The following is a 25,983-nucleotide window of genomic DNA, read 5'->3' as shown; positions in this document are numbered from 1 at the left end:
TCACATATCTTACAGCCCAAGAAGACAATGTATGAGGTTCACATATCTTACAGCCCAAGAAGACAATGTACAAGGTTCACATATCTTACAGACAAAGAAGATAATGCATGAGGTTCACATATCTTACAGACCAAGAAGACAATGCCCGAGGTTCGCATATCTTAGACAATGTATCAGGGTATAAGAAGAAGGTATTAGAACACTCCAGCATACACTATTTCTTTTTCTTTTGTCGTTCTGCTACTTCAGGTGCAGGAGACAGAGCCAAAGACTTCATAAATGCCAGACAAGGGTCTTCACTAAGCTACACCCTCAGCCCTGAATATCTATCTTTAAGATGTTCTTTTTGCAATACAGAGAAACCCTGTCTCGTAAAAACCAAAAAAAAAAAATGTTCTTTTTGGCTGGGAGGTGGTGGTGCACGCTTTTAATCCCAGCACTCAGGAGGCAGAGGCAGGAGGATCTCTGTGAGTTTGAGACCAAGCCTGGTCTATAGAGCGAGTTCCAGCAAGGCTCCAAAACAATACAGAGAAACCCCATCTCGAAATACCAAAAAAAATTGTTCTTTTTGGGGGCTGGAGAGATGGCTAAGCGGTTTACAGGACTGACTGCTCTTCCAGAGGACCCAGAGGACTCAGGTTTGATTCCTAGGACCTACATAGCATCTCACAACTCTGTAAGAGCTGATGCCCTTTCTGGCTTCCGCAGGCACCAAGCACATGTGTAGTACACAGACATACACGCAGGCAAAACACGAATATATATATATATATACATATACATATATATGTGATAAAATTAAAAATTTCAAAAGAGAATCAAGGTTCATCCATTTGTATTGTGTGCCAGAATTTCCTTTTTTTTTTTGTTTTTGGAGACAGGGTGTCCTTGTACAGTCACGGCTGTCGTAGAACTTGTTCTGTAGACCAGGCTGGCCTAGAATTCAGAGGAAGGGGATTAAAGGTGTGCACCACCACAGCCTGGCTAATCTCCCTTTTGCTTAGAGAGGAGCCTGGCCTGACTTGCTCTGAGGATGAGGATGAACTCCTGATCCTCCCGCCTCTGTCTAGCTGTGTGCCCCGCCACGCCCATCTCTACCATCATCTTCTCCCTTTCCCTCCTTCTCTTACCTGCACACTTTCTTTTGGGACGCTAGGGATTTAACCCCGACCTTTGCACATGCTAGGCAAGGGTTCCGCCACCGAGCCAATCCCCAGCCCAGTCTCCTCTCCTTTTAAGACTGGGTGATTGTCTATGTACCTGCCACGGTTGTCCGTGAATGGGCATTGATTTCCTTCTGCCCTTTGACTATTACTTATGGGTAATCCTACCATGAACACAATACAGACTGATACAGGACTTAGGTAGTGTGTGTGTGTGTGTGTGTGTGTGTGTGTGTGTGTGTGAGTCCATGGTGAAAATTACAAGTGGCTCACATGTATTATAATGAGACTAGACTTCAGGACTGAAAGGAAGGTTAAGGGTTAAAACCGTAAGGTTAGGAACCTTAATGGTTTGAGAAACAGAAGCTTGCAGCCGGGGATGAGGTGATCAAGCCGACCTGAAGACAGACAGACAGATATGTTCTGGGAAGCCAGGCTATATGAGGAAGCTAGATTCTATGAGCACTCACCCCTGGGGAAACATATGCTAAGCACTATTGCTCTTTTATATAGTTCTGCTTCTAATGCAGCCAACTGTTAAGAGCTAGTTTCTAAGAAGACCTCCACCTGTTTCAGGAATGAGACCCCAGCTCCCCCCCATGGACAAGGAGCTGCAAGAATGGATAGCTAGGTGTAGCTGGCAGTACTTGATGGCAGACAGAGATTTAAACCACTCCTGACTGGGTGGGCAGCAGGCAGAGTGCGAACCTCTTGATGGCTGGACAATAATAGCACACATGGAACAGCCGGGCGTTGGTGGCACACACCTTTAATCCCAGCACTCGGGAGGCAGAGGCAGGCGGGTCTCTGTGAGTTCGAGGCCAGCCTGGTCTACAGAGCGAGTTCCAGGACAGCCTCCAAAGCCACAGAGAAACCCTGTCTCGAAAAACCAAAAAAAAAAAAAAAAAGATTTATTTTCTTTTATGAGTATGGGTGCTTTACGTGAATGTATGTATGTGTAGCATGTGAGTGCCTGGTGCCTGAAGAGGTCAGAAGAGGGTATCAGACATCCTGGATCTGGAGTTTCAGATGGTTTCGAGCCGCCATGTGGGTGCTGGGAAACAGGTCAATGTCTTTTGCAAGAGAGAGTACCAGTGCTCTTAACCACTGAGCCATCGCCTGGGCCCCAGAATATGACATCTTCTAATTAGCCAGCTGAGTATTGCCCTAGTCTTCAGTCACAGCCTCACAAAAAGCCCCAGGACCAATTTGTGACTAGCTGTGACCCACTTTCCCTAGGCTGAGCCTCAATTTCCTCCTGTGCTAAATATTAACATCTATCTCGGCATCTCCCTCACCCTTTCCTACTCTTACCTTTTTTTTCTCTTTAATAAAGATTTCCTCCATGTCAGTTACTCGTACAAGCGTCTCTAATCTGCATTAGCGTAAGACAGCCAATTTTACACTCCCTGTGCCACGTGGTCTTTGGTGATCGCCGAGTGGTGAGTGTCCTAGGTCTTCGGGCCAAACACACTCCAGTCCCGAAAAGGTCTTGTTGCTTTCAAAGACTGCACCAAAATCGAGATCCATTCTTTCCCCCAGGGCTGCGGACGAACCCAAGGCCTCCCTGTCCTTTGCTAATCTGGTCCTCAGCCCCACACATCCATTCTTGCCTCCCCTCTCCAGACCTCCATACTACAGCTAGAGCAATCCTGAGAGCTCCCCAAACGTGGTCAAGATGCCCCCTGCTTAAAACTGGGGTCTTGCAACGTTCTCATAAAAACCCTAACCCTAACTTGTCTTAACCCTAACTACTTGTCTGGTTTGTTGAAGATGAAACCTTCCTTCCTTCCTTCCTTCCTTCCTTCCTTCCTTCCTTCCTTCCTTCCTTCCTTCCTTCCTTCCGAGACAAGTGTCTTACTATGTAGCCCTGGCTGGCCCTGAATTTGCTATGTAGCCCAGGCTGGGCTGAAATCCCTAGTTATCCGACTGCTTCTTGTCTCCCGAGCGCTGGGATTAAAAAGGCATACACCGCCACTCCCAGCCTAAAACGTTAGTTTCTTAATCTCTCAGGCCTTCTTTTGCAAAGCCTGGGGCTTTTAACTTGTGCTCGCACAAGTAGAGCAGCGGTGTACCCCGGTCCCTTTCGCCTGTTCTTCCTGCTGTGTGCAGTCACGTCGCGCTCCTCCTCCAGGTGTTTGTTTAAAATTGCTGTGTGTGTGCTCTTTTTTAGGATCTCAGCTCCTGATCTTTCCCCGGGGTTAATTTCCCGGGTCACTCACTACTAGGTCAGGGTACTCTCTCCTTCCCTCCTCCAACCACCGGCCACAGACGGCGCTACATCGTCACCGCCGCCGCTCGGCGGGTCTGCGACCCTATAGTGTTCTCGGGCGGCGGCCACCATTCGCGCGGTGCAACACCACCCCGCGCTCTCCCCGCTTCTACACGGCCCGCCAGGTACGGGCGTCTAGCGACCGACGTCTGGGTCACCGGTCTCAATGACAAACCCGCGAGAGGGCGCAGGCGAGAGCCCTCCAGCAAGGGCTCGCCGGCTGGGTCTGCCAGCCCCGAGGACGGCGGCGCCGCCGCTCGCCCCGGCGAGCACGAGCGGAGGGGAGGGGAGGGGTGGGTTCGGCGCCCGCGGCGGTGGGAGGGGTCGGAGGGGGAAAAGAGAGGAACCGCAGCGGCCGCCTGGGGCGGGGGCGGGGCCGGCCGCGGACGTCACTTCCGGTGTACACAGCCGGGCCGGGGCGGTGCGCCGGGAGCCCCGGGGCGCGCGTCGCAGGTGAGGTGCGGCGCCGGTGGGCGCGGGGGGCTGGCCGGCTGGCTCGGCTGTGGGCGTCGGGCGCCGGGTGGCGGCGGACGCCGGCGCCGAGGCGAGTTCGCGGAGCTCCGCTCTCTCCTTCCCTCCTCCGCTCCCCCCGGCCCCGGCGCCTTCCGTCGCCCGCCTGCTGTGGAGGACGCCGGGCTCCTCGGCGGGGCGCTGGCCGGGCGGGCGGGCGGACGGGCGGACGGAAGCCCGGAGGGGCCTCCCACGCGGGCGCGCGCCCGGGACCCGAGACCCTTGGGGTGCGTCGGCGCCGAAGGACGCCGCCGCCCGCTTCCCGGGAGGCTCGCAGCGCGGTGCGCCCGAGGGCTGGCGGGCCTGGGGGCGACCTGGGTCCGCGCGGGCACGGGCGGGCGCCGCTGCCCCTCCGCGGCTTCCCCTCCGCGGCTTCCCCGCCGAGCCCGTGGGGGCGGCGGCGGCGGCGAGGGAGGAGACCCACGCCCGTGAGGCGAACGCCGGGGTCCAGGGGTGTGTCTTCCTGCCCCGCGTGGAGCAGGCGCGGAGGAAAAAAAAAAAAAGAGCGCGCCTGCTTGGCACGATAAGAATTTTGTTTATACTGCAACCAGATTTGCCCGGGGGTGCGTGGCTGGGTGGGTGGGGGAGCGCTCGGCCCTGGGCGGGGTGGGGGAGCCCCCCAGTTTGAAGACAGCTCGCTCAGGGCCCCTCCTCACCCCACTGCCATTATGAAGGCGACATTCATTTCCTTCCGCGCTCGTGAAAACACTCTCTCTACGGGGTACGCCGAGTGTCAGGGGGCCAGGAAGAAAAAAAATGACCACGGACCCCACAAACCTACGATTCGGTGACAGCCACTGCTAGCATTCTGTGGTGACATCAGTAAATGCATACATATGTGTGCGTGTGCGTGTGTGCGTGTGTGTGTGTGTGTGTGCATAGATATATATAGATATGTGTAGCTATAGATATAGTTATACATGTCATTTTCAGAGGCTTTGTTGTAGCCCATCGGGTACCATAATTTATCCAGGCCTCGATGAATATTTGGTTGTTTTCCTTTTTTTTTTTTGTCACAAGATGAATAGCTTCTGCCAAAAAGGATTTACCTGATTATTGTCTTCTAGGGATAAATTTACAAACAGGGGAGGGGTCAAAGGCATTCCATTTTTCTCCTTGTTGATATGTTTGGAAATCTCAAACCCAGTGTTGTAGGAAATTCTGTTTATGTTTGCTTCTCATAACAGCTTAAAATTTTAACCCTTTTTTGTTTTTTGTTATTTATACTCATTCATTTGAGACAGGGTCTCACTGTGTAGACCAGGCCTGTCTTAAACGCACAGAGATATCTCTACCTCTGCTTCTCGAGTGCTGGGATGAAAGCCATAGGCTTTTTATATTAGGTTTTTATTTTTATTTTAAGATACATTTCCCAAGTGGCAGGGTATTCATCTCAGTAACCGTTAGTAAACTTTAACTTCCTTGACAGTCTTATTTTAGGCTTAAAGTTCTAAGAACGTGTTTGTAAGGGCTACTTACAAACTTGATTTGGTGTGTGTTTAGATGTTTTTATGTGCCTTGGATATAATACATTTTTTTTCTTTTTGCAATCTTTAAAAAGTCGTTTCCTTTCAGGGAATACTTTACATTTGATATAAATATGATATATACACATATGAAATGTATATTAAAAGGTTTCATCATTGTTTCATTTGCTTTCTTGCTGACATATGATAACAGGCTCCATATGAAGAGTGCAAGTTTGTTGTGGCAACTTTTCTGTCTGGCATTTGAGATTCTAATCTTCCTCTATTTTTGCACACGAATACGTAGGTTAGCATTGGAGACCAAGATAGAAAAGTTCTCAGATTCCCTTGGCAAGCCTGGATTTTTTTTTTTTTTCAATCTAAAATTATCTCTGGATTTTTGGAAGACACCATGCTTTAAGCATCCCTTAAAAAAAAAACAAAAACAAAATCTTAAGTCCTTACTCTGTTGCAAACTTGAAGTCTACTACACCAGGGACTATGTGTCTCCTAGATCTCCCACATTCCAGGGAAGTCACCGTTGAGCTAGCAGGCTAGACATCCCATGGCTGTGTGTCCACTCTGTCCCTTCTGCTGTGAGGCTTTGTCCTCAGTGGAAAATAATGACCTTCCTAGATGGACAAAGAAGGATGGTTAGAACAAGGAATTGCTTTGTTTGGAGTGAGGCGCACAGTTCTGGGTTCCCTCAGTATTAATTCAAAAAGAGCCTGAAGTGCCAAGCTCTAAATGTTGTCTCTGACACTGTCCACTGAGGGTTTCCTAGTTGGTTGACCCTGTTGGTCTCTGCTTTCTCTCTCTCTCTCCCTCTCCCTCTCTCTCTCCCCCTCTCATTTCTCTCGAGATAGGGTTTCTCTGTGGCTTTGGAGCCTGCACTGGAACTCACTCCCTACAACTCACAGAGACTCTCCTGCCTCTGCCTCTCCAGTGCTGGGATTAAAGGCGTGCGCCACCACTGCCCGCGCCCGGCTTTCCTTTTCTTTTTGTTTAATTGCATTTCCTCTCTGGCGTGCTTTAGGGTCCAACTTAGGACTTTTTGAGATTTTATTTGTTTTCGTTTTAGGTGTACGGGTGTTTCACCTAGACGTACGGCTGTACCGTGGGTACATAGTGCTCACGGAAACTAGGAGAGGGCTTCCAGTCTTCTGGGTCTGAAATTATAGGTGGTTGTGAGCTGCCATGTGGCGGTGAGAATTAAACCCAGCTCCTTTGCGAGAGCAGCTGCTGCTCTTATCCTCCGAGCCATGCCGTCATGCCCTGGTCTCAGAGGTTGGAGCACGCTGGGTGTGCACTGCACCACTGAGCTACCTCCCCAGACGCTTGGTGTGGGGAGCCAGCCTTCCCCTGGGCTGGCCACTGTAGAGCAGTGGCGTCCACTTTCGTACCTTGTCTTTACTGCTCTACTCTGTCTGCTGCCGTTGTCTGAGGCCCACTCGCATGCGTCTCTCCTTCTCCTTGGCAAGTGTTCCTCCACTCACTTCCAGAACAGACTTGGAGGTAGAGACCACTCTACTTACGGCCCTTGGTGTTGTCTCTCTCTCTGTCCTCCCTCCCTCCCTCCCTCCCTCCCTCCCTCCCTCCCTCCCTCCCTCCCTCCCTCCCTCCCTCCCTCCCTCCCTCCGTGTGTGTGTGTGTGTGTGTGTGTGTGTGTGTGTGTGTGTGTGTGTGTGTTTCTGGTTTTTTTTTTTTTTTTTTTTTTTTTGAGACAGGGTTTCTCTGTGGCTTTGGAGGCTGTCCTGGAACTTACTCTGTAGACCAGGCTGGCCTCGAACTCACAGAGATCCGCCTGCCTCTGCCTCCCGAGTGCTGGGATTAAAGGCGTGCGCCACCAACGCCCGGCGTTTTTCTGTTTTTTTGAGATTCCTCCTGCATCATCCTTCCAAGTGCTGGAACTATACGCTTGTGACTTCACACCTGGCTTCAGTTTCTGTATGTTAATTCTTTATTTCTTTCTAAGTGACCCCTAGACATGGACTCTCTCACCACTTCCTAGGGTGGCCTGTCTTTGATGATGCTAGTGTTCTTGGTAGTTCACTAATTGACATCCTGCAGTCTCGTTCTCCCTAGTGACCTAGGTTGCTCTGTGGTTTGCATTCTTCCCTACACCTTTGTTGCTTTTATTTTGTTTGAGACAGGGTTTTCCTGCGTAGCGCTGGCTGTCCTGGAACTCACTGTGTAAACCAGGCTGACCTCGAACTCAGAGCTCTGCCTCCCCTTCCCCTTGATTTAGGTTTTGCGCGGTTTTTCTTAGGGACTGCTCTAGTCCTGCTCTGGTGAGGAAGAAAGTAAGTCCATGAACTTAGCTAGTTCACAGTCACCTGCAGTATGGGCCATTACTTTATTGGGAAATCAGAATATAGAGCTAAGAGATAAGAGGCAAGCCTGGAGAAGACAGAACAGCATTGCTCCGAAGTGTCTAAAGTTCCCAGAAGAGAGACACCGAAGAGTTGTGTCAGGTCTCAGGAATCTTGCCTGTTTTGTTTTGTTTCTTAAAATTTGTTTTTATTTTCTGCTCAATGGTGTTTTACCTGCGTGTATGTCTGTGTGAGGGTGTCAGAATCCCTGGAATTGGAGTTACAGACGGGCGTGAGCTGCCGTGTGGGTGCTGGGAATTGAACCTGGGTCCTCTGTGAGAGCAGCCAGTGCGTTTAACCACTGATGGAGCCTTCTCTCCAGTCCCAGGAATCTTGACTGTTTTGTTCACCGCGTTTATCACCAGAGTCTAGAACACGCTGTTCTGGAAACAGTTAAGAATTTGTTGAATAAATGACCATCTGAGATTAAATTTAAAAATACAAATTTGATATCTATAGAAAAGATAAAGCATAAGCCAATAGACATTTTGTAAATAGCTTGACAAATTTCAGGGAAAACTTTAAATTCAACCCAAACTGACCCAGCTGTAACCCCAAGGAAGGCATGTTTGGAATGTGTTTGTGGCCAGAAAGCTTAAACTTAATTTTGCATCCCCCAAGAAAGACTGCGCTTCTAGGAGAGGCTTGGGATGGTGTCTGTGGAAGTTGGATGCTAGCTTTGGTGTGAGGCTTGTCTGGAGTCCTGACCAGGAGTGCTACATAATCCTTGCAGTATCAAAGAGAGGGACCATCTTCCTTATTCCCTCCATGGTTTCATCTGGAAATTTCTTGTCAAAGAGAGGTGGTCAGAACTCCGTCTAGAGTGCTGTAGTAGATTCTGGTCTTGGGATGGCGTGTAATCTGTCTGTAGAATGGGGACAGTGTGGCACCTTTTGTAGTGTCTCCATCAGGACTCTGAGTCTGGTAAACTCCCAGTGAGGGATAGCTCTTTGATATGTGTATACTTAGTAATTGGCCTGGTTAGTGCATCAGTCATCTTTGAACCTACCTAGTTCCCCTGAAACTGTTCCCTGGGCTTTCTGACAAAACTGATAACCAGATGATGGGAAGTGATGGCAGACAGGCTCTTCCCAGACCGCTCAGGCATGAGAGCCAACCAGAATGTGTGAGGGAACCTTTGTGAAGACTGAGCTTAGCTGACCAGCGTGGGGAGAGTTAGTGACTCCAGCTCCATTGTAGGCGTAGAGGATGTTCAGGCAGGGCGGTGACTGAATGAAGGTGTAGGGGTAAGGAAGCCTCAGTGCCTGATTAATAGCGATATCTGCATTACTATGAGCTCGCTGTGCTAGTCAGGGTTGATGTTAAGTGTTTTGTGTCTGTGAGACACAGAGAACTGACATGCTCAGTGTCTGTCACCTCCAGTTAGCCTACTCACTGCTTCAAGGATAACCCTACATGCCTTTGTACGTCTAAGAGCATTCTGTGGGTGCTGTTCCCAAACCCTCTGCTTAATGAGAGCTCTCAGGTTAAGATAGGTACGACATAGAGTGAGGGTTAGCTCCTCAGGTTAAGATAGGTACGACATAGAGTGAGGGTTAACTCTCAGGTTAAGATAGGTACGACATAGAGTGAGGGTTAGCTCTCAGGTTAAGATAGGTACGACATAGAGTGAGGGTTAACTCAGTCTTGTACATGTCACAATGAGGGCCCCGAGTCTGATTCTTAGTATCCTCAGATCAGAAATGAAATCACTCTGAGAGCAAGTTGCAGGACAGCATATTGTGTGCCTGTTTGGGTTAGAGAAAGAAATTGATTCCTAAGTATGGGGAAAAAAGCTGGGGGTGGGTGATAGAAAAAGAATTGGTTGCCTTTGGGATGAGGCTCCAGGAAAGACCTCAGGTTGATAAATAGTCCAGTCTTCTGCCTCAGCCTCTGAGTGCTTGTGTTACAAGTGTGTGTCACCACATCGGGCCAGAAACGTCTCAAACTTAAATGTATCCACATCTCTTTTTCAGGAAGAACTAAGTTTGGCCTACCCAGTTAGGTATAATTTTTGTGTAGATGCCTTTCTCCCCTCGCCTCTGAGGGTAATTTTGATCAGGTTTTGTAGTACAGATTTAAGAATGAGTAGCAACAGCCGGGAGTTGGTGGCAAACACCTTCCATCCCCGCACCGGGAGGCAAGCAGATCTCTGTAAGTTCGAGGCCAGCCTGGTCTGTAGAGCTAGTTCCAGGACAGGCTCCAAAGCAATACAGAGAGACCCTGTCTTGAAATGAGTAACAACATAAGACTTTATTTTCCTTCCTTCCTTCCTTCCTTCCTTCCTTCCTTCCTTCCTTCCTTCCTTCCTTCCTTCCTTCTCCTCCCTCCCTCCCTCCCTCCCTCCCTCCCTTCTCTTTTTTTTTCTTTTTTTTTTTTTTTGGTTTTTTACGAGACAGGGTTTCTCCGTATTGTTTTGGAGGCTATCGGTCCAGCCCGGCCTCGAACTCACAGAGATCTGCCTGCCTCTGCCTCCGAGTGCTGGGATTAAAGGCGTGCGCCACCACCGCTTTTTTTTTTCAAGACAGGATTTTTCCATGTAATCCTGGGTGTCCTGGAACTCGCTCTGTGGATCAGACTGACAGAGAACCACATGCCTCCCGAATGCTGAGATTAAAGATGTGCACCACTATTGCCCAACAGGCTTTTAATTTTTAGTGTAAATAGTAAGTGTTTATCTACTCTAACATTTAAAAAATAATTTTGAGACAGGGTTTTGCTGATTAATCCAAGCTAGCCTCAAACTCAAGATCTTGCCTTAGCCTCCCAAGTACTGGGGTTGCTGATGTATGCCCCCATGCCTTACCTGATTGCACACTGTCTTGGGTACTATTTTATATGTCATCCTTTGCCCCGTGTCTGTTTGCAATGTAAAAGTGAGTGAATTCTAAAACAAATGTCTGTGGTATCCAGTCATGTACAGAGAAGGTAGAGAGCAAACACTAGTCAGTCTGGGGCTCCTACCACTACCAGTCACTAGCCTCTCAGTCCCTGGGCTTTCTTCATCTTGCTTTCCCCAGTGTGAAAGTAGGAGAGGTGATAATGTCTAGGGTTATAGTGTGGCTTTTCTTCTTCCCTTCCAGACCTGGTCTCTTTAGTCCAAACTGGCTGGCATGGGACTTTACTGTGTAGCTCCGGCTGGCCTCAAACTGAGCATGGCAGTTCTCATGCCTCAGCCTCTAGGTGCTGGTGTTGCTACAGGCACGAGCCCCCACAGTAAGCTTGCAGTGAGGCTTTAATGTGCTACTACAGAGCCCTTAGAACAGATCCTGGCAGGAGTGAGTTTGTGTTACTGTCCACACTGCACTACAGCAAAGTGAACGTGTAGGTTATGTCCATCGAGTTGCAGCTCATTTGGTGAGACAGCCATGCATAGCTGTCCAGAGGCAGTGGCAGCAGAGGCAGCCAGGGCTCCCGGAAAGCAAGCTTCCTGGGAGTTAAACCAGCACAGCCAGCATGGCTTCATTGAACCAGTGCAAGTTTGTTTCTTGGTGGGGGTTTTACTGTGTAGCCCAAGCTGGCTAGGTATTCACTCTGTAGCCCAGGGTGGCCTTGAACTCACAGTAGTTCTCCTGTTTTAGCATCCCAAATACTGGGACGACAGCGTATACCAGCACCACCGTTCGTGGCTGAACTGATGAATCTTGAATATGGGCAGCCTTTAGAAATAGTCAAATGAAAGGCTGGAGAGATGGCTCAGCAGCTCTTCCAGAGAACCCAGGTTCAATTCCCAGTACCCACACGGCAGCTCACAACTGTCTTGTAACGCCAGCTCCAGTGGACCAGACACCCATGGCAAAATGCCAATGCACATTAAAAATTTAAAAAAAGAAAGAAAGGGAGGAAGGAAGAAATAGTAAAATGAGGGTCAGGGCCTTTTTTTCTTTTTGTTTGTTTTGCAACAGGATCACTAGCCTGGAACTCTTTATTTTCCCCTGCCTCTTTAGTGTTGGGATTAGGAGTATTTGGTGGTGGTGGTGGGGGCCACAGCTCACAGCAGGTCTTGTTCCAAGGGTGATGTGTGTCCCAGACAGCCTGACACCAAGAACTGAGAAGCAGGTGATGGTATGTCATTGGTGTGTACAGAGCAGCGTTTTTGGCATCTGTGTGCTAATGGCAGGTACCATTTGTAAAATGAAAGCGTGTCACTCTGCCTCTGTCTTGAACTCATGTCTAGTTCAGGTAATGAACCTCTTTTTTTTTTTTTTTTTTTGGTTTTTACGGGACAGGGTTTCTCTGTATTGTTTTGGAAGGCTATCAGTCCAGCCTGGCCTCGAACTCACAGAGATCCGCCTGCCTCTGCCTCCCCAGTGCTGGGATTAAAGGGGTGCACCACCACCGCCCGGCCGTAATGAACCTCTTAATGCAATACATGCGGGTCACTTCCAAGTTGATCCTTGTAGTTCATGCTGCCACAGGTTTTCTTCTCTTTTTGGGACAGGGTCTCACTAAGAATCCCGGGCTGATGCCATTTGTTTTCTTGACAAAAGCCTGTGTACTTACTGTGAGCTTTTAGATTTCGTCCCTTGAGCCAGGCAATAGCGGCACACCTTTAATCCCAGTATTCAGGAGGCAGACAGGCAGGTGGGTCTCTGAGTTCGAGGCCAGCCTGGTCTACAGAGAGAGTTCCAGGACAGCTAGGGCTGTTACACAGAGAATCCATATTTCTTGATATGGACGTTCCTTTTTGCATTCTTTACTCCATTTGAAAATGTGCTTGTGTATATGTGTGAGCATGAGTACCATGGCATACATGTGTATATCAGCATAGTTTGTGGGGATTGGATTTTGTCTTCTACATTGTGGGTCATGGAATGGAAACCGGAGCATCGGGCTTGGCAGCCAGCAGTTTTACCCACTGACCATTGAGCCACATCACTGGTCCTACTTTTACACCTTTCTCTCTGTTTTTTGTTTGTTTGTTTGTTTGTTTGTTTTTGGAGGGGGGTGGTGCTGGGTCAGGGTCTCACTATGTATCTCTTGCAGGCCTGGAACTCACTGTATAAACCGAGCTACCCTGGAACTCACAGAGCTCTGCTAGCAGTGGAAAGGTCTGAATATAGAATTAGAGCTAGATACTACAGAAAAAAAATCACATTTCCTTACTAAAAGTGACTTGGGAATTAGATGCTAATGAGGTTCCATTGTGGTTAGGGAGCCTGGAAACAGCTCAGACCCCGTCACCCTCGTCCCAGAAGCAGAGGAAAGCTGGCGTGGCTCCCAGACTCCGACTTGATGCCCCAGGCTCCAGTGATGTAGGCAAGGAGAGGTGAAAGTGGGTTCTCTCCCAAGGGCGTGAGCTGCCCCTGAGTCCCAAGGGAGGAAAAAATGCTGTGTTGAGTAGCTGTGTCCTGTGCTTTGTAATTGAGGTGACGGGGCCCCTTCCTCGGCTGTGTCCACCACCTCTAGAGCTTGGGGCTGAAGTGGAAGGCGGCTGTGGGCAGAGAGACGGAAGAGCCGTGACCTCCTTTGCTCTGGAGTCCGCCAGGTGACTCTTGTAGTTTGTTGCCTGGGCTTTGAGAGCTGTGGGCCACAGTTGCAGGAAGTTCCGTTTCTGTGTGTCGTTAACTTCAGTGGGGATTGGGGTGGATTTGAGCAGAATGAGAAGTTGCCAGAGATAGTCCATGCTAGCCCAAGGCCTCTTGAAGAGTGGCTGCTTCCATCTCCTGAGACTGGAGATGTGCCAAGCCCTGTGCTCCACGGAGTTCAGCCCCGCCGTTCTACCAAGGAGGCTGACCACAGGGTTTCAGCTGCCGCGCTTAAGGTCAGGGAGCTACTGAGTGCTTTCATTCGGCCGATGTTTACTGAGAGCAGAGATTCACGTCTAGGCGAGTCAGGCTGCTCAAGCTGTAGCGGTAGCCACTGTATTTTGGCAACAACCTGGCTTGAAGTTTCCTTGCTTTGGAGCATCTCTGACCTAGCAGCAGGGAAGGGCCTTACTAGCACTGAACTAAGCAGCACTTGTATATCCCTGATGTCTGGGGCAGAGCTGTGCATACCTAGGGCCTCAGTGATTGAGTATGTGAAAGCTTATGGCCTGGGAAGCCAGCATGAGCCTTTCCTGGTTAGGGAGCCCATGGTGAGGAGATGCCATAGAATTTCTACCTTTCTGGCCTTGGGATATAGCTCAGTACAAGAGTGTTTGCTTAGCGTGGGCAGAACACTGAGCTTGATACCCATCATACACAGACACACAGACAGACACACAGTGTTCCACATTTCGGATCGTATGCTTGTTGAAATGTGTATATGGGGGAAATAGGCTCCTAGCTTTGTCTCTGACCTGCTGGTCTTGACAGATGACAGGGATTGCAGGGTACATAAAGTTAGAGTCAGCTTTCCTGGCTTGGAGGAGAAAACACCATAATTATCAATTAACAAAAGTCATTCATAGGTACCTTATGATTTTGTTTGTTTGATTTTTTTTTTTGAGACTATAGCCCAGATTACTCTTAAATTCTCTTTTTTTGGGGTGGGTGGGGGCGTGGGTGTTGAGACATGACCTCTCTATGTAATCCTGGAAACCAGACTGGCCTCAAACTCAGAGACTGATTGCCTCTGCCTCCCCAGTGTTGGGATTAAGTTGGCTCAGCCTAAACTTTTTTTTTGAAGATTTATTATGTATACAGTATTCTCTCTGCATGTATGTCCACAGGCCAGAAGGGGGCGCCAGATCTCATTACAGATGGTTGTGAGCCATCATGTGGTTGCTGGGAATTGAACTCAGGACCTCTGGAAGAATAGTCAGTGCTCTTAACCTCTGAGCCATCTCTCCAGCCCCTAAACTTTTTAAAAAAGATTATTTATTATGTATAAGATGTTCTGTCTGCATGTATGCTTGCAGGCCAGAAGAGGGCACCAGATCTCACTACAGGTGGTTGTGAGCCACCAGGTGGTTGCTGGGAATTGCATTCAGGATCTTTGCAAGATCAGCCTGTGCTCTCTCCTGCTCGCTCTCTTAGATAATTTATTTTTATGTAATTAGTGTTTCTCCTGCATATATGACTGGGTGAGGGTGTTGGGTCCCCTGGAACTGCCTTGTGGTGCTGGGAATTGAACCCAGGTCTTGGAAGAGCAGCAGTTTTTGGTTTCTCTGTATAGCTTTGTAGCCTGTCCTGGCACTCTCTCTGTAGACTAGGCTGGCCTCGAACTCAGAGAGATCCAGCTGCCTCTGCCTCCCGAGTGCTGGGATTAAAGGCGTCACCAGCGCCCGGCCACAGTCAGTACTCTTAACCACTGAGCCATCTTGCCAGTTCCCAGTCTACACTCTTGATCTTTCTCCCCAGTTAGAGGCTTGTGATACCAGGTCTGTGCAGATATTATTTTAAATTTGAAATGTATCTAAAGTTACATAATCCTCCTTCAGAGAAGAAAAGTAGTTTCTAAATCATATTGTGACATATACTACCGTGTAGATTTTTTTTTGTTTTAGGTATATAAACGTCTTGCCTGCGTGTATGTGTATACACCATGTGCATGTCTGGTACCTGTGGAGTTCAGAAGAGGGTGTTGAATCCCTTGGGACTTGAGTTATAGACTGTTGTGCTTCCACATGGGTTCTGGGAATGGAACCCACGTCTCTGAAGAGCAGCCAGTGCTCTTAACTGCTGAGCCGTCTCTCCAACCTCTTACATAGTTTTCTGAAGGACACAATAATAAGTTTGTACCAGTTCAACTTGTTTTGCACATTTTCAGTGTCTTTTTTCAGACGGTGTCTTCCCGTGCTCCGGGTGGCCTAGAACTGCCTGTGCCCTGGCCTCAGTTTTCAGAGTGCCGGGTTACGTGTGCGTTGCCACCATGCCTGGCTTGAAATGTTTTCACGTGATAGTTGTGAAATACCTATTTGGTGTTCTTCCCTCTTGGCAGTAAGCCCTGAAATGTGTGGAGCCTCTGAACTAGTAAATGCATTTTTGTATATAATGAGGTCACTGATGGCTGTCAGCCCCTGAAGAGCTTCAGGCTGGGTGCTGGTCACCTGAACAAACTTAGGTGACATTTGAGGATTGGGACTTGCAGCTCCACTCAGGACAGAGGGGGGTTGAGTGAATGAATGGTCATCAGTGGCTGGGGCTTCATGTCCTCCCTGAGTAATGCGGGGCATGGTTCAGAGAGCTTCTGGGGCTTTCTAGAAGGTGGCATGCCTGGAGAGCACTGGCTGCTCCTCACCCCTTCCCAAGTGCTTCGTTCTGTGCATCTCTACACGTGTGTCCTTTGTGATAGTCCTTTACAATTAGCTAGTCACTGTGAGTAAATAATTCCCCACGTCCTGGGAGGGACGCCAGAGCATTGCTGAACTCAGGGAAGGGTTGGAGGTGTGATGGCACAGCCTACAGCGTCAGCACTTAGGAGGTGAAGGAGGAGGGTGTGCGTTCAAGACCAGATACATAAAGAACCTGGAGTTTCCATAGAAGAGGACAAGTCTCTTGGGGCAGAGATATCAAACTGATAATTATCCATAGGATAGATAGGGCCACCTCTTCAGCCCCAGTTAAAGACCATCTTCGTTTATAAATGAAAGCCTGATTTTATGTGAGCAGGCATTTCAGAACTTTAAGAGCCAACTTTCCCAGATGTGGTAGAGCGTATCTGTGACCCTGCACTCAGGAGACTAAGGCAGGAGAATCCTAGCTCAAGGTCAGCCTAGGCTACACATGCGACTGCTCCCCCAGAAACCTGCAAACTGTCATTGCTGATATTACAGTTGGATGTTTGTAGACACAGCTCTTCCCAAGATGTGTGATGGCCTCGTGTGTCCCCCAGGCTGGCCTTGAACTCATGATCCTACAGCTGTGCTTCACAGGTGGTGATATGTCAGGCTTGTGCTGTCATGACCAATTCCTCTTTTGAAGATCTGTGTGACAGATTTGTGTTGTGATGTTTGGTTTGCAGTGTTTCTGTGGTAAAGTTACTTTGTAAGTTCCAACACTTTACTTAGGAAATCAGAGTGATGACTAGGTCTGTCTGAAGCAGGACCAAGGAATACTTGTGTCTTTTTTTGTTGCTGTTACTAAATAGGCATTTTTTGTGTTAAAGTGAGTATGTGGTGATTGGCATCTATCTCATTTACTGTTCTTCTGTTGATGTAGTAATGGCTTAAAACAAAACAAAACAAAACAAAACAGCGGGATGGTGGTGGTGCACACCTTTAATCCCAGCACTTGCAAGGCAGAGGCAGATGGATCTCTGTGAGTTCAAAGCCAGCCTGGTCTATAGAGCAAGTTCCAGGACAGGCTCCAAAGCTACACACAGAAACCCTATCTTGAAGAACCAAAAAACAAACAAAACAAAAAAAGAAAAAAGAAATAAAGAAGCTCAAATAAACAAAAAAAGCCAAGCTTTTATTTTTCTTCCACCTTAAAAAACACAAAACTAAAACACAATGGACCCTTTAAGTTTTAAAGTCTTTTATTCATATGTAAGTATGTATGGATGTGTGTGTGCCTGTGTTTGTTTATGTGCACCATGTGAATGCAGGTGCCCTTGGAAGCCAGATGGTATCAGAGTCCCTCAAACTGGAGTTACAGGTAGTTAGTTGTGAGCTGCCTGATTTGCGTGCTGGGGACCAAACCTGAATCCTCTGTGAGATCAGTCATTCTTAACCACTCATCTATTTCTCTAACCCCCAATTTAAACAAAATTAAGTCTATCCCTCAAAGTGACCATTTAACACATTTGGCTTTTTTTTTTAAAACCTCTGTTGTTTTAGAGTAAATTTCAACTATGTTGACTTCGTGGTTAGAGCAGTTTTTCTTCTTCTTAAATGAAATGATCAGTTGTTTGTAGATTACCAGATATAAAATGCATTAGAACCACTAATGATAACCTGCTTTGGTCTTGTGGAGAAGTGCCATGTTTTGTGGTAAAGTCTTACAGAGCAACAACTATCAGGTCAGAGGCAGTCCCCATCCCTGTGTGTCGTGCCCCCCCCCTTGCCGTAGACCAATAGCGGCTTGAGAGCAGGAGCTGCGTGTCTTTTGTTCTTGTCTGCGTAGCTGGGCAGATTCTATAGATGGTGTAGATTCATCTGTCTAGTTGACATGGTGGAGATGGAACCCGAGGCCTCGCGTGTTCTGGGCAAGTGCTTTCTCACCAAGCTATCGCCGCTAACACTGCTATTGCTGCTACTGCTGCTACTACTGCTGCTTTTTAAATTACGACCACTACTTTTAAAAGATTTATTTTATTTTTACGTGTGTGTGCGCACTTGCGTGCATGTACACGTGTATGCCACCTGTGTGTGGGTGCTTTCTGAGGCCAGAGAGAGGTGTGGAACCCCTGGAATTCTAGGAGCTGTGAGGCTACCCGACGTGGATGCTAGGAACAGAGCTCTGGTCTTCCAGAGAGCATCATGTACTATTAATTGCTGAGCTCTCTCTCTAGCCCTTCTGTCTTTTCTTTTCATATAGATTTGTTTATTTGTTATGTGTGTGCATGCAGGCCAGAAGAGGGCACCAGATCTCATTACAGATGGTTGTGAGCCACCATGTGGTTGCTGGGAACTGAACTCAGGTCCTTTGGAAGAGCAGTCAATGCCCTTAGCCTGTGAGCCATCTCTCTAGTCCCCTTCTGTCATTTCTAACTAGGAAAGAAAAAAAAACAACTTAATCTCGGCCTTCCTGGACTCTTTTGTGGACTGACTGTGTGCTGCTAGGAATCACGTCTCAGCACCCCTGTGATAGCTGGCCTCCAGTTTGTCCTGTTTTCTAAGACAACCTCTCTCTCTCCCGCAGAAAACAGTAAGCGCTTGCCGGGCAGGGAGAGTCATTTCCTTTCCTCTGGCCTTGGCTCTCCCTGCCCGCCCTGTAGTGATTTGTGTTCAGGAAGCTGGGCCATGATTACTTTTGTTTCTACTTTGTGAACTTCCTCCCCCACTTCCTGTTTTTACTGGCCTTGCACAGGAAATGGGGCGGCTCTGGACTGCCTGCTGCTGAGCACTGATTTGAGGTGGCAGAGGTTGAGGCATTAGGCTCCGAGGCATTCTGTCCTTTCCTCCTTTGGGCCTCCTTCCTCTCCTCAGGGAGTCCCGGGGACATTGTGATAGGGTGGGAATGATGTCATGTCCTCCTTAGGCCAGGGGCTGGGCAAGATAGCTGCTGAGTCTTCTGAGGAGGGCCTCTCTTCAGCCCCAGCAGCACAGGTGGTATCCAGGGCTTGGAGCAGCCAGAGTGGGTTGAAGGACGGGTCTGCTTCAGGTAAGAATGGGACCGGGCTAGGGCAGGTGCCACAGAGTACCAAAGGCGCACCGTGAAGTCCCGAGTTAGGTCCTTGGCGCCTGTGGGAAGAAGCGTGGGGCAGGGGGATGGCCAGCAGTCTACTGAGTTAGCGCATGCAGCGGCTGGGGCCCCGAGAGACTGTCAGAGAGGGAAGACGGAGGTGGATCTCTGTGAGTTCGAGGCCAGCCAGGTCTAAAAGAGCTAGTTCCAGGACAGCCTCCAAAGCTGCAGAGAAACCCTGTCTCAGCCCTCCCCAAAAGAAACTTGAAAGTGCTCAGAGCCTCTGTTGATGGGGGGTCTCTGAGTAGTAGCTCTGTTGGCATGTTGGGTGGAAGACCCCTGCTCTGTAGGCTGCTGTGTATCTTAGAGGATGTTTTGCAGGACCTATGGCTTCTACCCTCTAGATCCAACTAGCATTTCCCCAGCTGTGACAACCACATGGATGTTAGGGGCCAGGAAAGCAAAATCACTTTTCTACTGCCTGATAGTCAGGCCCCCAATTGAGCCACAGTGAGAACCACTGTGTTAAAGGATTCAGTACTGAGTTACAGATTTTATAAGGTGGAATAAAGTAGAATGTTTGGACCTGTGACCTCATACTCTTTTTTTTTTTTTTTCAGGCTGGCTTCAAACTCAAAAGAGATCCACCTGCCTCCTTCCTCTTCCAGACTAGTGGCATTAAGGCATGCGCCATTACGCTTGGCATTCTTGTATGTTAAGCTCGGCCTATCAGCCAGCATTCAGGTACCCTTCCCTGTGCTTTTCATGCGGAGTGGAGCCTGAGCACGAGCTTCTGATGCTCACAGGAGGCTGCCTATCAGGATGTGCCTTGGGCTGGGACACGGCTCAGAGATAGCGTGTGCAGCCCTCCCTCCTCTCTCACCTTCCTCTTTCCCTCCCTCCCTTCTAGACTCCTCGGTCTTGCCAGATAGCCCAGGTTGCCATCGAAATCACCATCCTGCTGCTGCAATCTCCCAAGTGATTGTTAATATCTTCTGCATGCATGTGTGTATATGAAGGATGGCCATGAGAATGTATTGGCCACGGGCATGTGCAGGTGCCATGAACATGGTGTGTGTGTGTGTGGAACAGAGGTCAACCTTGGGTATTGCTTTTCAAGAGTCCTTTACTCTGGTCCCGTTTTAGGTTTAAGACAGTCTCTCTCTGGGACCTGATATTTGATGATTAGCCTTGGCTGGCTGGCCAGTGGGTCAGGAACTCTCCTGTCTCTACCCCCCCTGCACTGGAATTGTAAGCATGCACTCCATACTCAACTTTCCGTATGGGCACTGGGAAATCAAACTCTGGTCTTTGCATTCTTGGCAGGTACTTTACCTACTAAGCTGTCACCTCAGCCCTTGATTCTTGAATGTCTTGAATGAGCCCTGTGATCCTGTGCCTTGGATGTAGCAGGGACATACTGGGGAGATGGGTAGTTCTGGTAAACTGTGTCTTAGTTCAGTAATGCAAATGTGAAGACAGGCTCAGGCAGAAGACAACACGGCCCTTAACTCAGTCTTTATCAAAACTGCTTCCAAGACATCCCAGGAGGTGTGAGCATAAGCCCAGAGAGCCTTCCAGGTGCAGGGTGGGGTGTGTGGACTGCTTATGGACAGGGAACATGGGCCACGAAACAAATAGTATTAGATGAGGGAGGGGTGGGGTGCCGGGAAAGGGCAGTAGAGCGGTCTTCTCAGGAGCGTGTGACGGTCTTCTCAGGAGCGTGTGACGGTGTCTGAGCCGTGGCTTTGAGGGTGGCTGCAGGGGCAACAGAACAGTTGGAGCAGGAAAAGAGCTAGGAGGACATCTCACAGAGAGCTTCACTTCTAGATGTGGTCACAGATACAAGGAGCCAGAAGAGCTGAGCTCTAAGAAGGGACAGATTAAGGACTGAGTCTTCCAAGGCATTTTTTTTTTCCTTGCCTGGATGGATATTTTAAATTTATGACCATTGAGAATAAAATTCTTCAAAGCATTTTTCTGGAGCCCATTTCTAAATATGGTTTGTGTCAGTCTGAACTAAAAACATGGAAATGGTTGGGCTTTGAACTTCACAGACAATGACTTAACTAAAGAATTTCCTGCAGTGTCTCCATATAATCCAGGGAAGATATTTGGGTTTTGCTTTTGGGAATTGGACAGGAGAGAACATTGTGGTGTACTTACAAGTTATTTTCTCTCTTTCAGAAGAAGGTTCTCAACCTGCGTGCGGGTCTTGACCCCTTTGAGGCTCGAATATCAGATATCCTGCATGTCAAATATTTATATTTCTGTTCATAAGAGTAGCAAATTACGGATAGGAAGTAGCAGTGAAATAGTTTTATGGTTAGGGGTCACCACAACATGAGGAACTGTATTAAAGGGTCGCAGCATTAGGAAGGCTGAGAACCACTGGTCTGTGGCCTCATTATCTTAGTATTTATAACAAGCTTATTAAAGTACAATTCACATACCATATATTTCACTCATCATTTATAATTCAGTGGTTTCAAGGTTATTTGGAAGGTCATGCAGCCATTATAATAATTTTAGAATATTTTTGAAGCAAGGCCTGGTAGAGCAAACCTGTATTTCCAGCACCAGGGAGGCTGAGAGAGGAGAATCAACCTCTCATGATTCCACAAAAAAAATCACTCCTTTTCTGCCTGGTCTCATGATTCCACAAAAGTCACTCCTTTCCTGCCTGGCCTGGCCTCACCCTTCCCCTCGTTAAGCACTCATCAGTTGTGTCGTCAAATTACCTAATGCGTGTGTGCGTGCGTGCGTGCATTCGAGTGTTTGTAATAGAGACTAGATTTTTTTTTTTTTAGAGAGGATTTCTCTGTGTGCCGTGGCTGTCCTGGAACTCGCTCTGTAGACCAGGCTGGCCTCGAACTCACGGAGATCCACCTGCCTTTGCCTCCCAAGTGCTGGAATTAATGATGTGCACCATCAACGCCCAGCCTATTTCCTTTCTTCCTTTTGATTTTTTAGAAGGCTGAGTAATTTCCTACTGTTTGGTCGTGCCACATTTGCTTATTCATTTGTCAGTTGATAAGATGGTTGACTTTGCAGTTTCTGGTTGTTAGAAGCGATCCTTTGAACATTTATGTGTTGTTTTGGTGTAAATGTGCTTTTCATTTCTCTTGGTGTCTACACAGTAGAGTGTCTTGGCTGTGTGGCAATTCTATGTGTAACTATTTGAGAAAGTGTCAGCTGGTTTTCCAGAGCGTTGGCACTGTTCTCCTTCCCTTTGAGCACTGTATGAAGATCGCAGTCTATTTCCATGTTTCCCAACATTTGCCGCTGCCTGTCTTTTTCATTATTGCCAGGCTGGTGGGTACGGAGTGGTATCTTGTGGTTTTGATCTGTGTTTTCCTCACAGTGAGTGGTTCCAGGCATCCTTTCATATACTTTATGCACGACTCTGGAGAGTTCATCTGTGTTTGAGCATCATTTTGGGAACTGTAATGAAACAGGAGTGTCTGTTGGACTGCAGAAACAAGGGGGAAGTTTAAGTGTGCATGCATAGGTGTGTGTGTGTGTGTGTGTGTGTGTGTGTGTGTGTGTGTGTAAACAGAGATGCCGTAATCAGATTTGTGAACGGTCTGGGAGCAGGCCTCCCAGAGAAATAGCTGGCATTCTCTAGCCACATTAAGCCTGGGCTAGGGTGTAGAGGTCCCTAATGATTTTGAAATCTGACCATGCCTTTTGAAATGGAAACCTTAATATCTGCTTGCCTTCTCCATATTACTGGGGTGGTGGTGGTGACAGATCCCAGGGCCTTGCATAAACCAGGCAAGTGTTTCCACTGCTTTGCATCTCCAAACTGCACCCCCCTTTTTTTGTTTTTTGTTTTTTTTTGAGATAGGGTTTCTCTGCCTCCCAAGTGCTGGGATTAAAGGCACATGCCATCACCGCCCACCTGGCTGCATCATCCATCTTAAAGTCACAGATACGCATCCAGTGCCAGGTTTTCACAGACCTGTCACTTTTCAGGTAGAGAGAGGTAACTTGACATAGGAGCCAGTTTCTTGGATTTGCAAAACTGTAACATTGAGAAACAATCAGTGACTCACTGATGTCAGATTTCCAGATAGTCTGCCAGCAGACTTGTTGACTGTGGGGACCTGGCTGTCACAACGCAGTACTGTCCCTCTGTGCCAGCTGCTGAGGTGTATGGAAGCAGATGAAATGGCCAGATGACTTCAAGGTGTGAGTAAGAAGAGACCTCCGTACGGGTGAGGTGACCCTGGTTTCCACAGTGAAGGCGTGGCACTTATCTCAGGAACTGCAGATTGGGTGGAGGTAGGGAGCCCCGAGAATGGGAGACCAGGAGGGGCAGCAGCTTTCCAGAGGAGTCACCCACTGCAAAGCTCTGGTGCTCTGAAGGAACTGGGCCCGTGACTAGAGAGCAATGAGTGAGGGCCCAGGCTCTGAGGCTGGAGAGTAGCTGGCTGTGTATGGGTCACGCGCAGGGTCTGATTTCACTACAAGTGTCGGCGGACGGGAGTACACGTGAATCCTATGGAAATTACATCCAGAAAACAGATTTTTAAACAAGTTGGTAGAAAAGAACAAAAAGAAGCTGAGGAGCAAGCTGGTAATTGCTCTGAGACAGCTATTAGCATAGCTTGCACAGGCTGTAAGGTCAGTGGTTATTAAGGAACAATAAGGTTTCAGACAAGCTTGCAGCTGCCTTTCATGCTTTCTTGCTAGACAGGCTTGATTAGATTTTGATAGCAGAATCACTTATGGAAGATACTGTGCATTCTAGTTTATAAGTGTTTCCCACATAAACTTTTTAGGTTTGTCTTATGTATATGAATGTTTTGCCTGTGTGTATGTCTTTGCACAGTCAGCATGCCTGGTGCCTGCAGAGTCCAGAAGAGGGTGTCAGATCCCCTGGAACTGGAGTTACAACATGGAGCAGCCATGTCGGTGCTGGGAACCAAACCCAAGTCCTTTGTAAGAGCAGCCAGTGCTCTCTCTTTAGTCCCTCCCACTTTTTATGAGGCTAGAATTAATCAGTGGGTTTGGATATAGCCAGGCTTGAGTCCTTCATCATAAATTTCCTCTTCAAATTATCATCTTGTCATTTGGACATTGTTTGGTAAGCATTGACTAGATCCACTATTTCATCATAGTTGCAAAATGTTGGTTTTCTTAGTATTTTATACATACTGGCTAGATTTGTTATGTAAAGATTTATTCTATTTATTTATTATGTATACAGTGTTCTGTCTGAATGTTTGCCTGTAGGACAGAGGAGGGCATCAGATCTCATTGTAGATGGTTGTAAGCCACCATGTGGTTGCTGGGAATTGAACTCAGGACCTCTGGAAGAGCAGCCCGTGTTCTTAACCTCTGGGCCATCTCTCTAGCCCCTAGATTCGTTATTTTTAAACTTTAAAAATTTTATTATTGTGCATGTATATGGTGAGTGTGTGCATACAAATACAAATGCCACAGCACATGTGGAGATCTTTGGAAGTTAGTTCTCTTCTTCCACTGTGGGGTTCAGGGTTCAAACTCAGGTCGTCAGGCTTGCACAGCAATACCTTTACTCACTCTTTCTGTTTGTGCGTTTCTCAAGACAAAACTATTTGGAGGAAGAATATGGATAAAGGATTGGATTTTAATTAGTATACATTGTATGCATGTATTGAAGTGTCATACCGATTCAGTAACTATGTCAATAAGAATATGTGGTGCTTTTTCCATTGAAATAGTGAAATTTTGTTATTATAGGAATCTTTATTTAAAATTTAGAAAGTGTGTGTCTGTGTGTGTGTTTGTGTACTTGTGTGTATGCATGTGTGTGTGAGAGAGAGAGAGAGAGAGAGAGAGAGAGAGAGAGAGAGAGAGAGAGAGAGAGAGAGAGAGAGAGAGTCTGTGTCTGTGGGTGACTGTGCATGCCCTTGGGCTGGAGCTCACCAGTTAGTCTAGGTTAGCTGGGTCAGCAAGCCCTGAGCATCCTTCTGTTGCAAGCTGGAGCTACTATGCTTGGGACTTTTACATGGGCTCTAGGGAGTGAACTCAGGTCCTCATCCTTGCAAGGCTAACACTCTAACAACTGAGTCATCCTCAGCCCTAGAGTCAGTCATTTTTTTTTTCTTTTTGGTTTTTTGAGACAGAGTTTCTCTGTATTGCTTTGGAGCCTGTCCTAGAACTTGCTCTGTAGACAAGGCTGGCCTCGAACTCACAGAGATCCACCTGCCTCTGCATCCGGAGTGCTGGGATTAAAGGCGTGCGCCACCACTGCCTCCCAAGACTGATATTTTCAATTCAAATGGATGAAAGGATTTTATTTGCTCTTAAGTTTGTTAACAGTAGCACTAGAAAGGTATGGTCAACATGAGCTAACTAAAGCTGGCTTTGGTAGTTCACCCATATAACCCTAGCACTTGGGAGGATGAGGAGCATGAATTTGAGACCATCTTGGGCTACATAGTGAGTTCTAGGCCAGTCTTATAGAGTGAGAACCTGTCTCAAAAACAAACCACCAACAACAAAAACCTAGCTGGACATGGTGGTTCATGCCTATAATCCCAGCATTTAGGATGCCAAGGCAGGAGGATCACTATAAATTTGAAGTCACCCAGGGCTACGTAGTGAGACTATCTCAAGGGGAAAAGAGGAAAACATGGTATAGTTAATTATATACTATTATGTATTATAAGATTACAGAGTTGGAGAGACAGTGGGTAAAGTACTTGGTGTGTAAGTATAAACACTTGGGTTTGGATCTCCAGCACCCACATAAAAGCTAGCAAGGTGATGTTCACTGCAGTCTAATTGCTGGGGACAGAGACAGGAGATCTAGGGATTGCTGGCCATCTGACTGAGATGCTCCAGGCCCAGCCCTCTTTCTATACAGGTAAGGCTAAAACACATTTTAGATTGAAGCTTGCCTTCTTGCCTTTGTTTTTCTGTGTACCTTATATATAAGCATTTTTGTTGGTTTTGGTTTGTGTGTGTGTGTGTTTACTACATATAAACAAACTA

At 47.7% G+C, this 25,983-nt stretch overlaps 1 protein-coding gene across 3 annotated transcripts in view; it reads left to right on the top strand.

Annotated features, from left to right (window-relative positions):
* The first annotated feature begins 3,805 nt into the window (after nucleotides 1–3,805).
* The window catches only part of Garre1 (granule associated Rac and RHOG effector 1), an 80,169-nt gene continuing 57,991 nt past the window's right edge, over nucleotides 3,806–25,983 (top strand). The window contains exons 1-2 of one of the 3 annotated variants that reach the window (XM_040735408.1): nucleotides 18,757–18,975; nucleotides 19,617–19,740. The gene's annotated coding sequence lies outside the window, so the exon portion shown is untranslated. Of the gene's footprint in view, nucleotides 3,889–18,756; nucleotides 18,976–19,616; nucleotides 19,741–25,983 lie in introns of those variants that run through there. The other 2 variants (XM_040735407.1, XM_040735406.1) reach the window with 2 other exon arrangements.

This window comes from Mesocricetus auratus, unplaced genomic scaffold (assembly GCF_017639785.1).
Source record: "Mesocricetus auratus isolate SY011 unplaced genomic scaffold, BCM_Maur_2.0 Super-Scaffold_100046, whole genome shotgun sequence".
Classification (NCBI taxonomy): domain Eukaryota; kingdom Metazoa; phylum Chordata; class Mammalia; order Rodentia; family Cricetidae; genus Mesocricetus; species Mesocricetus auratus.
This window is presented reverse-complemented; position numbering and strand designations above follow the sequence as displayed.